We start from the raw sequence: 12,853 nt of genomic DNA, 5'->3' as shown, positions 1-12,853 counted from the left end.
CCAGCTCATGTTTCAATAAGGTGTGACCACTCCCCACAGATGAGTAGCCCAAGTTGCATTCCTGCAGCATTCCAGGATGTTGGGGCCCCTCCCCCACCCTTCTGTTCTGGTTACAAAAACTTTTCACTACCTGAACTCTATAGCTCAAGGAGTGGTTCTGGTACAAAGCCAACTCCCCCTCCTATCCTTGGGGGTGTGACCTTCCCATCCCAGGGGTGCAACTCTGTGCAAACAGCCTGCAGAGCACAAGCCAGCTAGCCAGGTTGCAGGGAATGGATGGGTCTGGGCATGGGGTCTAGGGGGGTTGGGAGGGGAACCAGATAGAGGGCCACATCAGATAACTTCCCCAAAAGTGCCTTCCCTCACCACTCCCAGCTACCCTGGAAAGCTCAACCAGTACACCCCCCCCCCCCAACACAAACACACACACACACACACACAAACCTGAATTCCAAATACCAATGTATTAAAACACAAGACCCTTCTTTAATTTACCTCCTCTTTATGTTTAATTCTTTTCTTTTTTAATTACTTATTTTAACTTTATCCTTCAGTGGCTGACTTCCTTCATTTCACCACTCTTCCCCCACCCCCATTTCCTTTCCCTTCCCCCACCCCCATTTCCTTTCCAACTCCCATTTCATTACCCATCTCCATCCTATTAGTTCTCCACCTCCTAGTTCCTGCCCCTACCCTCCCAGCCATCCCTCACACACCTGTACCTAGAGCTGGGATAGAAAGCTATCCTGGATCACCAGCCCTACAGTGGCAAGTCACAGCTTTGCAGGTGGGGAACAGTCAGAGAAGGTTTTTAGCCTTAAGGTGCAACTGCTCCAAATCTGAGCTAGCACTAACACTGATCAACATTTGAGTAGCTCCAAGTGTAACATGTAACAAGGCCCTAAGAGTACTGCCAGAACATTAAGGAAAAGGAAATTTTGTCTGATTTCCTGATAAAAGATGCATTAGATTGTGGAAGTCACCCAAAGAAAGGTGGGAAACCAGCCTTGCTTGTGACTCTTAAATCAGGGGGGAGAAATAATTAGGAAATGTATGACTGGCAGAGTCCAGAGCTATGTTAGAACTCAAAAGACCTAATTCATTCCCTGCTCTGTCATAGTCTCCCCGAGTGGGTAACCTTGAACAAGTCACTTACTCTGCCTTTTGCCATCTGTAAATTGGGCATAACAGGCCTGCCTTATCTGACAGGGTTGTCATTGACATAAGTTCATTAAAGATTGTGAAGATTTTAGGTAATGGGGACTATATAAATATATAGGTGGTGACCTGCTAGAGGGCAGTGAACTGGATGAACTAGTAGGCCAACTCTAGCTCCCATTCAATCACAGGGAGTCTGACCAAGCTCAGACTAGACTGTCTGCTTTGTGTTTTCCTGCCTTTGAGCTCACCTGGGGTCAAACTTTCCCCTCAGTAGCCCCCTCCTGTTTTTCTGTCCCAGAAAAATTGAGGTGGTCTGGGTCAAGCCACACCTTCACAGAAAAGAAAAGAAATAAAACAGAAGGAATATGCTTGCCTTCCCAAAACAACTGTTCTAACAGTAATCTTAATTTATGACTAGACACAATGAAACTAGTCTCATGCATATTAGACAAAAATTCTTCTCTCTTTCACTGCAAATAGGCATAGCACCAGAATGCAAAACATTCAGAGTAATAGGAGGAAACGAGCAAGGATTAAATATCTGATTACAGGAGTTTCAGTTAACCGTCATGGTATGTTGCCACTGTTCAGAAGCCTAACGTTTCTGTGTAGATATAAGTGCCTTCATAAGTACTCATAGCATTTGTGAAAACAGACCAGATCTCGAGACAATTAAGTTCAATACTCTGCCCCACTCAGTTCCCTATATTTTATAGTTCAAAACACACAAAAAGTCTTTCATTAATGTCTCTAGGTCAAAACTTTCATACTTGACTGATGTCTAAAATGAATCATCAAAAGGCCAATTTATGCCACCCTTATTCATACTGTACCTTACTCTGCAAGTAGTTCAATTAGAATTAGTGGGATTGTTGCTAAAATCAAATCAAATGAGTAAATACGAAATTAACTGGCCCTACACAGAAGTGACTACAAGAAGGAAGCTACAGATGTTCCACATCATTGAAAAAATCAAACAAATTTTATTTTTGATTAGGTACATGAATATGGATTGAAGTGCTTAACTTCATCCATCTGAGTTGAAATACCTTTGGCCTTAGCTACGTGATGTTATATATGAGGCTGAAGGTAAAAATTCCTTCCTGAATCCTACCAGGAATCTGCTAAAAGCAGAAGCATAAGATTTGAATACATTGATCATACTTTTCATCAAGGTAAAAAAAATCAGCCATATCTAGGAAAAAACTCCACTCATGGTATTTGACTCATTTTTCTGATGTGGCACTTTCTACAGGTTGATTTTGCGCTCTATGGAAGAGTTTTTCTTTTTCTAATTCTGTAGTCATCATTACTTTGACCACTGACTCCTAAATCTAATACTACGAGATGGAATCCCATAGTATTAGATTTAGATACGTGATATAGATATGTAACATGATTTGGTTTTAGATTTGTGATATAGATATGTAATACATTTTCAGTATTCATTTCATAATTGAAACATTTCAGCTAAATCCCTTATATTTTTTTCTTTTTTTTCATACAAAAATAATTCTAAGTTTTGAAACTGTTCAACATCTATAAACTCCATCATATTTCTAGAGTACGGTATTGCAAGCTAATCAATTCAGGTCCACTTATATTCTTTACAGTTGATTAGCAATCTAGCATTGGTGTGACAGTTCAGCAGCCACGATGTTCAGCAGTTTAGGTCTCTAAAGGAACTTCAGAGACAAATCATCTAGAGCTTCCAAAGTTAATGTAAATTTCACTTCATTTTAATCTCTGACCACAGAATTTGTAAATCAGTCAAATAATATCCATTCAGAAATCAGTCACATATGCATCTGGCACCAGACGACTAGCCACATTCATCCTTGCTGCACTTTCACAAACGTTACTAAAGACATCATAACTGCTCCTCACAAATATGCATAAGAATACACACCCCAAGGAGGAATGGATCAAGAATTTTATTATTAAAGTATCATTTCACCTCCTGACTTAAAAATAAAGTGAAGAATATCTGACCAGGATTGAAGAACCTGACCTTATGCAGACTCTACAGCATGTTTACAGTAACCTTACTGTGTAAGCTCTTCCACAGAATAGAAGATTTATAGAATTATGTATCAATATTACAGTTTATATACAGCAGCATTCATAGGCAGAGAACACCTTATATTAAAGCAGGGGACTAGAGTTTAAAATTTTCTCTCTCTAACTTCTATTTTCTAAACTATAGTTAAAAAAAGAGTTTTATAACATTTTTAGGATGGGGAAAAGTACCAAAAAGTTATTTTAAATGAAGTAAAGCGGACACAATCCTGCAAGGCTCTCTCTCAAGTCTAGGTCCCAATCTGAAATAAGGAATTTACAAAACATTGCTTAGTAATATTAAAAACAAACAGGTAAGATTATAAAGCACTGCAGCACTTTTTTCAGCCTTCCAATGGTATTTTGAACATGTAAAACTTGTCATCTAAACCCAACCATTGCTCAAGAGCCCCATGAAACCAATGAGTTAGTGGGAGCCACAAGGTTGTTAATAAAAAAATACTACTTAAAATGATGTGACACAACATCAGCTTTTGTTAATGGACTTGGATGCTAAAAGTTTTCTAAAGAAATCCACAGTTTGTCTCATAAACAGATGGTGATAGAACAAGATATTAAACATAATAGTGAACAAGCAGCTGTAAATGGGCTGGATAAGGAAATAACAAAAGAAATCTAAACTTTTGAGTGCTCACCTTGCACAAATACACACTTCCAGAAGAGTCAGTGACAATGAAGGAGCTTTTACTGTGAAAGCCAGAGCAGCTGCTGCTGTTGTAAGCTGCCTACAGCACAGCCAGCCCTGTCTCTGTTCCCACTATCTGTTTGTTCATTGCAATTTCTCCCATGACTCCATCACCTAGGAATGGAAACCACTTCTTTTCTGAGCCCTGGTGGTGCACACACTGCTGTTGAACTCAGGTAATGAAATGACAAGTCACACAAGGTCAAAGCAAGGTGAACAGAGAGAAAGAAAGAGAAAAAGCAGACATGAGGAGACCCTAAACTCCAGGGACCAGCTCCGTTCAGGGGGTAGTGAGTTGTATAAATGACAGTTGAGACAACTGGAGGTCAGAAGAGCAATAAATCAGAGAATATAAAAATGTAACCGAACCAACCTGCTTACTCAGGAACCCTCCCTTATGCAGTAAACAAAAAAACAAAAAAAAGAAATATAGACTGCTTGCCAGCAATAACACCCTCCCAGTCTGTTTTGATCAGATCCTCCCTCAGTCTGATTGTAGGTCATAGGGGGTTCCTTTCTTTCACAAATTAATAAGATTAGCAAAAAAAAGAATGAACTATAGCACCGCTTTACAGGCTGTTTAAAGTAGAAGGACTTTGATAGAACATCTCTACTTTTGTGGGGGAGGGGCGTTGTTTTGTTTTCATTTTAGTTTTGCTGCTGCTGTTTGGTAACTTTGCCACAGTTCCTGGGCACGTCCACACATACAAGCACATGAGCTTGCAGCAGCTCAAATAGAAGCAGTGCAAATTTGACCCGCGTCTTTGTCTCAGTGCACATGCTTGGACATGCACTTTGTTGTGGAGCAAATTGTGCCACTTGGGGCAAAATGACCCTGCCTGGCTCCTCCCAGATCCGCAGCCAGGGGCAGCTACAGCGCAGGGCCAGCACCTGTGCTGTCCCCAGCAGTATAAAAAGCTGCCCTGTCCTGGCCCCAGCAGTATAAAAAGCCACCCTGGCAAGTAGCTCAGGGCTACTAGCTCTTATGAGCTTCTGGGGCCGGCCAATTACCCTTGTGCCAGCTGGACTGCTGAAGCAGCCCTGAGAGTTCCCTGCACCCTCTACCCACTGCAGCAGTCTGGCAGTGGGGGCTTCTTCCTGGCTGTAACCTGCTGTGCACCTGCCAGACCCAGATGGGAACTGCACAGCCAGCTGCCAGTGGACTGTGGTTGCAGGGTTGGCCTCTGTATGGCACTACTGCCACATGTGTCCACTGCCTGCCCATCTGGGAAGCTATCGCCCGGAAGATGTTCTGGGTGTGGTGGCCTGCTTTGAACTGTCAAAGCATGTCCTCCTGGCCCTATTTGGCCAGGAAGTCAGCCACAGCCAGCTGGGTCTAAGGTGCCAGCTCTGAGCAGGCAGGGTCCTAGCAGGAATTCTGGTGTTCCCTATTGGAAAACTGAAAAATCCCTGATAAAAAAATCCCAAAGTCACTTTGTAAAATACCCCCAAATCCATGTTCCCCCACAAGTAAAACAAAAGACCACTATAAAGAGAGAGAGAGAGAGAGAGGTCAGGTGGCCAATGTTTTATTGATATATCTACAGTGTTAAAGCATGTCTCTTATCATAATAATAAAGTGAACTCTAAATACATGTTTCATGAATTCATGAATACATGAATATATATTTTCCCCCAACAGAGTCCAAATGGCCCCCTCAGGGGCTACTACCCTCCCTGCAAGGCTCACATGCCCCACACCTGCCCCCTGATTGCTGCCCCACCTGGTCCCATCCCCTGCCAGCTGATGCAGCCCCCCCCAATGGCTGCCACACCCAGCCCCACCCCTCACTTGCACCCCCAGGCTCCCATGGCTGCCCCCACAACCCCAGGCACCTTCACTTTAAAGAAGAAAAGAAGAAAAAAAAAAGGAAAAAAAAGAAAAAAAAGCCTCTACTTACCCTAGAAGCAGGGGTGGCGGGGCTCCAGAGCCTCTTGGCAGAGACCCTCTGGGCAGCACAGGACAGTGGGAGGCAGGAGGGCCCAGGCTGGAGCCACTAGGGCTGTCCCTCTGCCCCACACTGTGCGGGCAGGGCCCCAGTCAGTCAGATGGCAGCTCCAACTGCTGGTAAGTGCAGGGGGGAGGCTTTAAATAATGGGGTGGGGAGCAGGGATCAGGGGGTTTGGGGGGCTGGTGCCACGCAGGGCAGGGGTTGGTGCCGGGATCGGGGGTCTGGGGGAGTGGGCGGGGCTGGTGGAAGTCCCCCCCACGGTCCCCTCCCCCCCTCCTCCAAGCCCCCCAACCCCTTACTCACTGGCACTGGAGCCCTAGTGCTGAACACATGGCCTAGCCAGCCTTGTGTTTCAGCACCTGGGCGAAGGGCCAACCATACAGATGCTCTGGCAGCCAGAGCATTTCCATGGAGGACCCAGCCTCCGGTTGCCTCAGGCGGACTGTGCCCTGCTCCGCTTTTTTAAACTTCAGTTTTTTTAGACCCCTGGATATAGGGGTCTAATTTTCTCCCTGCGCTGCAAACCTGCAATGCACGGAACATATTCTCATTCCCACACGTGCCTGTTACCCTGTCTCATAAAGGAGTTTGAGACGGGGCAAGAGGCACGTGCCCACTCATCTGGATGCACCCCCTGTGGGGATCCTACTGAAGCCTGCGGAGGAAAGTTGAAATGATTTAGTGACTGATGGTCAGGGCAGGAATTTATGCAATTAAGTTTTTCATTCTAAACAGGAAGATGAAATGTTCATGCTCTGTTCTTAGCTAACTGAAGATTATAGCAAAAATATTACCACAGGTATTAAATACCTGGACTTTATAACTCCTTTCCACTCCAACTGTGAACTTTTAGTAGTGGCTTATCCTGTCCTCTCTAGCCTTCTGACACTTTCTGGTGGACTTCTCCTAATCACAATTTAGCAGCTCCCCTGGCTTTGCCATCAAGTAGTTTGTTATAAGAGAACTAAAAATAGTGTTGATTTTTTATTGAAGTATTTGACTTAGTAAACCTAATGACAGTTACCACATGCCCAGGGACTCTCTGTTACTTCACTGTCAGCAAGTACCATAAACTTTAATGTTAAATGTTGCTCAAACCTTCATGGACATGTTTTCTTTAAGGAACTGAAACAAAGAAAGAGAACAGAGAGTAAATTACATCGTTCAAAACTAAAAGCTACATGGTTGAATTTGTTTGGGAGAATATCCTGGAAAAAGTGAATCATTTAAATTGCTGTTATGGTCAGGCAAAGATTGTGTAGTAATCTTTAAGTCAGTAATCCCTGAATGTGTTCAGAGTCCTATCTGCTGAACTGAATCAAAAATGCTTTATTAGTTTGAACACCTGTTTCTACTGCAGAGCAAATACAAGTATGGGAATGTGAGCTAGATTCCATTCTGGCTAATGAATCAACACGATGATTAACAGCAGGCTCTATCCTGCAGGACTGTGCATAAAGATTGAGAGAGAGAAGTACTAAGGCACCAGGAAGACTGCTGAATAGTTTGTAAAGATGGTTAATAGGGCTGTGCGAAATTTTGCTGCCAGTTTTGTTTCGACACCATTTTGACCCATTTTGAGGTTGAAACAGACTTGAAACAAAACAAGGCAAGCCAAAACATTTTGCTGTTTTAATGCTGTTTCAGTGGTTCGCCCATATGCTATAATGGGGAAGGACAAAACAGCCTATACTTTGTCATTTCTGGCCTGATTTGGATGAACCTTGCAGGAACGGTAGCCCCTTCTGAGGGCATGAAGTACAGCCAATGCTAAGTATGACTATAAAACACATGGTCCATATTGGGCAAATGTACTGATGGGACCTTTTTTTTTAAACAACTTTTATTAAAAACACACTCATCACTCTACATTTACAAAGCTTCACATATTGAGGATCCTTGTTTTACCAAGACTTCATATCACAAAACAACTACATATCAAAAACATACAACTACATCTATTAAACCCTTAAACAACATGCATCAGCTTCCAACAAAAACTCCTTACAGAACTGCATTTCTTCGTACAGAACCCCATGAATATCAATTAACCTCCCTGTAAAAAACAAACAAACAAACAAACAAAAAACTATTACCTCAGTAGTCACCTGAAACTCTACCCCTCCCTTCAATCCTCTCTGTTGGTTTGATGAAACATTTTTATCCAGTCTTTTTTCTTCCACTTCTCCAATCTCTTCCTTATCTCAATCAGTGTAGTATTTCAGTTCATACAACCCCAGCTGCAGGCACTCTTTCAGTGAAAGCCAACCCTTAAAAACCCACAGGTTTCTTACTTTCCATATACTCATTTGGATAATTGCTAACAGTAATTAATTAACATAATTTCTTCAGGCCCCTTTGGAATTTCTCAGGCCCCCAAACCCATACAATATAATCTCTTGTGTTAAGAGCTGGCTTATTTCTGTGACAAAAAAAAAAAAAGGTGTACCCGTTCCCACATAACCTTTGCCTATGCACACTCCCAAAACATGTCCCACCATTTCTTCATCCACATATCTCTCCCTCAAGCTCCATCTATATTGTACCTTCCTCACTGGCAAGATATTTCATATGATCAGTGACACTAAACCAGCATGCTCCCCTTCCTGACATTTGTTAGCTACTAGGGCTGTGCAAAATTTTGCTGCCCGTTTTGTTTCAACACTTTTGAGCCATTTCGACCTTGAAACAGCAAAGTCAAAATGGAACAGGCAGGCTTGAAACAGGGTCAAAACAAAACAGGGCAGGTCAAAACATTTTGAAAAATTCAAAACATTTTCAGTTTCAACCTGGAAGCTAGGCTTACTCTCAATGGCTTCTCTGCAGGAAAAGAGAAAGTAAAGTAAGGGGAGGGAGGGGGAGGGGGAGGAGAAGGGGAAGGTGGTGGGGAAGGAGTGCTCTCATTATTGACATGTATAGCTCACCAGTGACTGTCACACTTCCCTGAGGTCCCTTCCAACCCCAGTGCTCTGCGGGAGGAACAGAAAAACTGCATAAAAGGTAGCATTTTTTAAAATTGCCCCTGCTTTCTGCTTTGGGGTCACTTACTGAGCAGTCTGTTCTAGCAGCTCACTGTCAGACCACTATGGCTAGCGGCACTGGTTTTCTAAACGATTCCCTGCTTGCTACCCTAACAAGACGGATTTCAGAATACATTTTTCTTGTAGATGCTTTTATTTTATTATTATATTAATTGATTTATTCTTTGGAATTTTATACTTATATTGCATAGGGTTACTATAGAATTTACTCAATAGAGAAATTTACTATATATATTTGTTTTTAAACGTTCATTCTTTGCTCCACATCAACACTATTGAGTTTATATAGACACAAAGATATATTTCTATCGCATTGATAAATCTCTTCACTGCACCACACCTAGTTTGCAGTTTATATAGGAACGCAAATACATTTATATATTTCTTGAAAAGGAAGACATGAAACACATCATGAAGCATGGTGGAAAGGCAGGTGGCCACACTGGCCAGCCTTCAGGGAGGGGTGGAAGAGGGGGTAGAGGGAGAGCTGTAAGTTCCCCCCTCTACCAAACTGAGACACAGCCTCTTTCTTCCAGCTAAACGGGATGAAGCTGTTACAAGCAGCAAGGAGAGGGGAGCAGTGCCACTGCCACTGCCTGTGCCCGAGACTGCATCCCTTCCATGCGCAGCAGCTATAACCCTGGCACCCCCACCATGACAACAACCACAACCAGCATCACCAGCACCAGCACAGCAGCCTACTCCTCTCCTATGTCACTTCCCATGCTGAGCCTTCCAGTGCCAGAAGAAGAGCTGGTGCTGGATCTGGATCTCAGTGCCCTAGCAAGGGAAATTCTGGGGAAGGAGGGGGAATCAGCTGATTTTGTGCTCGACACCCCTCAAGTTTCTCTTTGAGCCAGGTCTCCTTCCCCAGAAGGCACTTCAGAGGATGTTGATGTAAAGGTGGAGGCAAGTGATTCAGATGAGTCCGCTCCTCCTCTTACCATGCCTCTTCCAGCTGAGAGGGGGAAAGTGCAGCAGCATCCACAGATGCACCCGCACCCCTGAAGCAAGTGGGTAGTGTTGTCTGGGATCACTTTGAGCTGGCAGATGATCCCACATATGCTATCTGCCTGCACTGTCAAGCCAAAACCAGCCAGGGCAAGGGAAAAAAAAAAACAACACATGAGCACCACAGGGATCCTGATGCATCTCTGCAGGCATCACCCCCTTGCCCTTGCTCCTCCTCAGCCTGGCACCAGTGTGTTATGCCTCAGCTCTGTATTCTTGGGCAACCCTGGCACAGGATGCAGTCTGTCTGACTCACAAAGGACTCACCCCCCCTCCCTCCGCTCCTCTACCTAAACGAAACTGATTAAGATGCAGTGAGAGACACACCTAAGACCCTCAAGATAAGGGTGACAAGAGTGAACCAACTGCCCTAGATCTCATTTACATCCGAGATGGAACCAGATGACCATTCATTTACATGAGAGATGGAGAACAGAAAGCCTGAAGCAGAGACTGCAGTGAATTCTGGGACCAGAAAAGCAGGGGAGCACTGCATGATGGGGAATCTGTGCTTCAAATGTTAATCAACCCATGTTCACACACACCCAGCTCAGCATTTATCAGACCAGTTCTAATCTGGATTTACTAAGGACTTTCCCCCCCCCCAGACACACACACACAGCTCTAAGTTTAATAGGTATCTTGGGCTGTACATTCCCCGGTCCCACTATGGGAGGCCTATTTAAACTTGATTGACTAAAACTCGGTTGCCGGGTTAGGGAATGCTGATGCAAGAGACCGAGTCCGAGGGGGTATGGGCAACATTTGAACAATGGTTAAGGGTTCATCACAGCATCCAGCCTGCTGGAGCCCTAATCACAGGTGTTGTCATACCTTTCCTGAGATGACTGGTGGGAGTCCTTTCCACAAAAGGTTATGAGCACCCCAGTAATTGTCTTAAGTCTGCTAAAAGACTATAGTAAAATATGGAAAAGTCATGCTAAGCTGAGGCTTGTGCACAACAAGTAAAAATCCAAAATCCTGATGCTGCAAGCTATCTATTGTTCCTGAAGAAACCATGAGATATCCCATCAGTATATCTGCCATCCATAGGAATCTCAAGCTGGCTCCCAAGTATTTGGGTTACTCCCTAATCTTAAGTGTTTCCTGATTATCAATCAGTTTCCTGAGATGGTCCAAACCAGATAACCCCTTGTCAATAGAAAAGACAATGATTTACACTACTGAGGGTGCTTCGAAGCAGCTGAACTGAGGGTATAAAATCTGTAAAAAGTGTGCGCGCTTCAAGAAGAGGAAAGAAGAAGGAGGAGAGAAGAAGAAGAAGGAAGAGAAGAAGAAAACTCCTGTGCTGACACCATCCCCTGTCGTTCTTGGGGCGCTGGAAGAGCAGATCATCTCTCTCTTCAAGGATTGTGCTACGGACTGTGCCTGTCAGCTTTGCAGCTTGAGTACCTTGGACTAAGTGAGATCCCAGCGCTCTCTCTCTCTCTCTTCTCTCTATGCATAAGCTTCTGAACCTGAACTGTATTAGTTAAGCTTGAGCTAAGTTTCCCCAAATACTTAGTGAAACCAGGGTAGTATTGTCATTGTTTGTGTTTGTTTTTCTTTTGCATGTCTATTACTACTAGTACTATTATGTATTTCATATGCTTAGCAATAAATAACTTTTATAGTCAAACTGGTAGTAATTGGCTATATTTTTCCTTCTCTGCTTCTCTTTCCTCCCGTGCTCTGCAGCAACGCTTCTTTTACCTAAGCTAAAGATCCCTGTGAAGCCCAAAAATATTGTGGGGTCTGCTCATCAAGAGGTCAAAGATTGGGACGTGCTGAGTTTGAAACACATAAGGAGATCAGCTTGTACAGGCTGATTGACCCAGTTTGACTCAGACGTGCCCTTATGAACTGAATGCTGGCCCATGAGGATGTCAGCTGGACACCCAGCCGGATTCAGAGGGATTCTGTTTACCTGTGTGCTTGTGTCTGACTGCATTTTATTGTTGCTCTTATGAACTGATTCTTGGCATATGAGGGTGTCAGCCTGTCCATGCTGATCAGCCTGGCCAGGTCAGGCATGTCACGTTAATTTGTGTGTGTTTGTGTGTATGACTGATTTGGTGGCTGGAGGAACCCAGTCCCATTGAGATTGAGTCCTGCAAGATAGCTCCACTGGGGGTGAGGGCTTGCAGAAGGGAGAGATACAGCTCCGTACAGTAACACAAGCAGCACATTGACAGAATCACCAAGACCCTAGAAACTATCCCTAATAAATGAGCACATCCCAAAGTAATGGGCAAATTTGGTAACAAGTGGAAGTGTGCCCTGTGGCAGAAATGCCACCGTCTGTGTCCCTATCCAGAAATCTGTCTCTGCCAGTGTGAGAGGCTGATGCTGAATTTCTCAGAGAGAGGGATCTTCCTCCCTGCCTACAAGCCTGGTGCCTCGGAGGCGGATTCTCTGGTCACCGGGGGGGTGGGGGGGGAAGCCCCGCTCACTGGCCCAGGTAGCCAGTGATGGTTTTTTTAATTGGTTGGCTTGTGGCCAGCACTGGCAGCTTTGATTGGACCGGGCTGCTGAGGTCAGAAAGGTTATTTAAAGGCCCGGTCCAGGAAGAAGGGAAGCCATTAGCCATGCGGTCACCCAGGTGAAATCTGAAACTGGCTCTCTCCTCATAACCGCATGCTCAAAGAGTGACCTGCCTCCAGAGGAAAACTCCAACCACCTCTGGATGATGCATGTGAGTAAGCTACTCGAGATCAGACTAGATATTTAGCTTACAGTAACTCAGATGTATGTTTAAATGGCCACCTCAGCCATTCTAGTTTGCTCTATGGGATTCCTCTGGTATTGCTCTACTTTTTACCCTGTTATCAATAAAATTCTCCTTTGTGACCGGTGTGGGAGACTTATTGAGGGGTGGGTCTAAATTATGCCTAGGAGGCCCCTTAGGTCTGTGGACTAAGGGA

At 44.2% G+C, this 12,853-nt stretch overlaps 1 protein-coding gene and 1 long non-coding RNA gene across 5 annotated transcripts in view; one reads left to right on the top strand and one right to left on the bottom strand.

Annotated features, from left to right (window-relative positions):
* Positions 1-11,219, top strand: part of LOC109283339 (uncharacterized) — a 46,741-nt gene extending 35,522 nt beyond the window's left edge. The window contains exon 4 of the long non-coding RNA XR_009459916.1: positions 9,455-11,219. This is a non-coding gene — a long non-coding RNA (uncharacterized LOC109283339). The remainder of the gene's footprint in view (positions 1-9,454) is intronic.
* ARHGAP24 (Rho GTPase activating protein 24) overlaps positions 1-12,853 on the bottom strand; it is a 520,920-nt gene that overhangs the window by 182,277 nt on the left and 325,790 nt on the right. The window contains exon 1 of one of the 4 annotated variants that reach the window (XM_019488171.2): positions 3,876-4,017. The exons of the other annotated variants lie outside the window; for them this stretch is intronic. The gene's annotated coding sequence lies outside the window, so the exon portion shown is untranslated. Of the gene's footprint in view, positions 1-3,875; positions 4,018-12,853 lie in introns of those variants that run through there. 4 annotated transcript variants of the gene reach the window in all.

Source organism: Alligator mississippiensis, chromosome 2 (genome assembly GCF_030867095.1).
Source record: "Alligator mississippiensis isolate rAllMis1 chromosome 2, rAllMis1, whole genome shotgun sequence".
In the NCBI taxonomy this organism is placed as follows: Eukaryota; Metazoa; Chordata; order Crocodylia; family Alligatoridae; genus Alligator; species Alligator mississippiensis.
Note: the sequence above shows the minus strand (reverse complement) of the source record. Positions and strands in the feature narration are given on the sequence as shown.